We start from the raw sequence: 4,009 nt of genomic DNA on the forward strand, positions 1-4,009 counted from the left end.
CCAGCTAATTTTTTTGTATTTTTTTTGTATTTTTAGTAGAGATGGGGTTTAACCATGTTGGTAAGGCTGGTCTTGAACTCCTGACCTGGTGATCCACCCCTCTCGGCCTCCCAAAGTGCTGGGTTTACAGGCGTGAGCCACTGCGCCCAGCCAAGGAACTTACACAGTGCTTGATGATATCTGATTCAGTACTAACTTGTATTCATCAATAAACTCAATATACTGAGTACCTGCTAGTGCCAGGAGCAGCACTGGATGCTGGGGATACCGTGATGAGTGAGGCAGTCCTTACATTGTGGAGCTTATACGTTACTGGGAGAGAGATGTAGACCAAGTAACACTAGTTGGGGGAAGGAAACCAGCAGGGGCTGTGGGAAGCTTCAGCAGGAGCTGCTGTGGCCTCGTAGGTGAGGGATGTCTGAGCTGAAGCCTGAGGATAAAGAAGAGGCTGCCACAGAAGTGGGAAAGGTAGGTATGGAGGAGGAAGAGGTCTCCAAACAGAGCAGGGCTGGGGAAGGCTTCCTGTAGGAGCTCCAATCCAAGCTGGGCCTTGAGTGTAAGCTGGCCTAGGGGAAGCCAAGGGAGCCCAAGCAGTGAGGCGGGGATGAGTATTTGGGGGTAGTTTGGAGCCATTGGTCTGGCTGCTGTGGCCACACAATTGTGTGAGAAGTAGGGGAGAATCACTTTTTAGAGAGGTTGGATTTGAGTGGATGGCCAGGCACCCACGTGGACATATCCAGGAGGCACTTCCAAAGTTAGAAATATGGACCCCTGGTACAGGTGAGCGTGAGGGGTGACACTATCTCCTAAGGAAGAAACTAGAGAAGGAGTGGAGAGCCGAGGACAGGGTGGACAGGGAGACACCTGGAGGGAGGAAAGAAGCCAGCGTGCAAGACAGAGAATCGGAGCACCTTGTTCCGCACAGGCTCAGAGAACGGTTCTCAAGAAGAGGAAGGAGGGAGGAGTGGCTCATCTGTGCCAAATGTGAGTGAAGTTTCCAGAGGTGTGGGAACTGGGCAGAGGAGCACAGGATTATCCATGCAATGAGGGAGTATTCATAATAAATTGCCTTGGTCTCTTCCCCTCTCCCAGAAGAGCACCTTTTCTCACATCGCTGGCAAAAAGCATCCCAGAGGCCCCAACAGCAGGGCTCAGAATCTGGCCATCCCTGGGGCTTCAGAGGGAGGAGGCCCGGGCTCTCTGACGGGTGCCAGTGCCCATCCCACCCGTACAGCTGACTGATGATGGCCTTTGAGCTGCAGAAATGGAAGCGGCCACAGGCTGCTAGGGGTAGGCAGGTGGGTGAGCAGGTGGGGGCAGGCCTGCCTGACAGCTCAGCAGTGAGGTGGCCTCTCCCTCACCCCTCCAGGTTCTGGAGCCACCTCTGTCCTACAGCTTTGCACAGAAGGGCTCACCTGGAGTGAGAGGAAGCCTCTCTCCTTCAACAAGCCTGGCCGTGACAAAAGCTGAGCTTGACCTTTTCCAGGACAGGCCCCTTTACATATTGCTGACGCCAGGCCCCAGGCTTCCAGCTCAGCTTTTCCAGGGACCTGTCCTAGCTGTTGCTTTGGGCCAGGCTGGGCTTCACAAGAGAGGTGGGGTGGGGTTCTGGCCCAGGGAATAGTGAAAAGGCTTCAGAAACCAAGGTGTGGCCAATCTGATCCAGGAACATCTGCCCCACCCATGCCCATTCATCTTGTTTTGGCACCAGGGTAGCTCTAGCCCACTCAGCCTCTCCTCCACCGCCACTCTAAAAGAGGTAAAGTTTGGGGGGTACGACTGGGAGAGGATAAGTGGGTGGGGAGAGTGGTTACAGCTATAAGGGAGGCAGCTGTGATGAGTCACGCAGAAAGAACAGAGTTTCCAGTCAGAGGGGTCATTCTGAGCAACTCACATGTCTTCCCGGGGACCTTCGTTTCCTCATCAGCAAAATGGAATTAGGAGTATTACATGGCCGGCACATTTTAGAGGATTGTCACAGGTAAATGAGAGAGAGAAGGAACTTTGCAAACTGTCAAGGTTAAATAAGTGTTGGTGGGTACCTTGACCACTGTCACTTAAGGAGTTTTCAACGTGAACCCTGTGGAGCCTGAATCTGGGGGAATCTGTGGGGTGCCTGAAATAGTGTATAAAATGCACTTGTGACCTCTTGAGAAGCGTGCATCAGTTTCTCAAAGAGGTCAGGGACCCAACAAAGTTTAATATCCAGACAAGGCCCAAGTCCACCCTCCCCATTTCTCCGATGAGTCAGCTGACACCCCGGTCACACAGCTTGTCAGAGGCAGAGCCAGGATGTGAGGCCCTTGTTCTCTGCCCTCCCTCCTAGGTTAACCATTGCCCCTCCCATGTCAGATGAGGGAGAAAATGTTAGAAGGGAGCAAGGCGGGGGAGAAAAGCCAGATGAAGGGCCCGAGCCACTATCCTGACTCGGGATTTCTAGAATGAGGACATCATGGTATATGTTGGGGGACAGTGAGAGACAGGAGAACGAGGAGGCACCAAGGATGGGAGAGGCCCTTCCTGGAAGCCCAAATTTCAGAGTAAGTGAGTCATCTTCCTTTTCCCATAAAGTCCCCACAAAAGACTCAGAGGGGGAAACACAACGCTTTCTCTAACACTGTCTCGAGATGACTTTTCTGGTTTTCTTTTCTGGAAAAAAAATAAATTGGGGGCCAGGTGCTGTGGCTCACGCCTGCAATCCCAGCACTTTGGGAGGCCGAAGCAAGTGGATCACAAGGTCAGGAGTTCAAGAACAGCCTGGCCAACATAGTGAAACCTCGTTGCCACTAAAAAATACAAAAATTAGCTGGACGTGGTGGCACATGCCTGTAGTCCCAGCTACTCGGGAGGCTGAAGCAGGAGAATCGCTTGAACCTGGAAGGTGGAGGTTGCAGTGAGCCAGGATGGTGCCACTGCACTCCAGCCTAGGTGACAGAGCAAGACTCCGTCTAAAATAATAATAATAAAATAAAATATTCTAAAAGTATGACATCAAGATAGCCTTAAAATAAAAAAAGCTTTATGGAAAATTGTGATGGGCCACATACGAATGTGAGGTAGCCATCACCCAAAGATGCCATTTGTTGATCTACTACTAAGCGCTAGGCACGTGCTGGATGCTTTGCCTAAATCAGTATGTCACCACCACAAGAGGCCTTCCCTGACCACCCTGTTAAAGTAAATCCATTCTTCTCCCCACATCTAGCTATTCTCTCATGTTCCCTGTTCCTTTCCTTCTTACTACTTGTAATTTTTGATGTTTTTGTGTGCTCTTTTTCAGTCCTCTCCTCCACTAGACAGACTATTAGCCTGCCATGAACAGGAGTCATGTGGGTGAGTTGATGGCAGTCTATCCATGCTAAGCATAGTGGCTTGTATCCAATATTTACCCAAATCCTTGTTAGACAAACACAGCCACGGAGCTGGAGGCCAGTTCAAACTGGCCGTTTATTTTCCAAGTCAAGTGAGACTCAGTCTTCTCTGCCTACCCCAGAGCAATATACAGTTGAGAGTCTAGACATCACTCCTCAGGCCTTAGCACAGCAGATAAATTAGTGATCTCTTTTAGAAAACATTGTACAGGGAAAATACATACATATAGAGAGAGCTAGTGCTGGCGCTGGGGTGGGATTCGCTTCTTGAACACAGATAACCAGGCCCTACCCCATCATGGTGGCTGGCCTTGGTCATCTGGGCACCCACCCACCCCTGCACTTTCTTCCCTAAAGTGGCTCACCTGCTGTCCTGACAACACAGTGCCTAGGCTGGTTACCACAAGTAATAAATGTCCAACATCTTCCCCAAAAGGGAACTACTTTCTGGCTGGCCCCCACCAGCCTGCTCCTCTGAAATGGGCCACTCTTCAGTCCTTCCTTCTTACTGAGGCAGGCCACCTTGGTCTGGTCCCAAGAATTTGGCCCACCAAGACCTGAAGATAGGGAAGCAAGACCCAGGAATATTGCTTCCTGGTATGTTTGGTGATTATAGCATCTAAACCAGGACTTTTTTG

The sequence above is a fragment of the Mandrillus leucophaeus genome, unplaced genomic scaffold (assembly GCF_000951045.1).
Source record: "Mandrillus leucophaeus isolate KB7577 unplaced genomic scaffold, Mleu.le_1.0 Scaffold3, whole genome shotgun sequence".
Classification (NCBI taxonomy): domain Eukaryota; kingdom Metazoa; phylum Chordata; class Mammalia; order Primates; family Cercopithecidae; genus Mandrillus; species Mandrillus leucophaeus.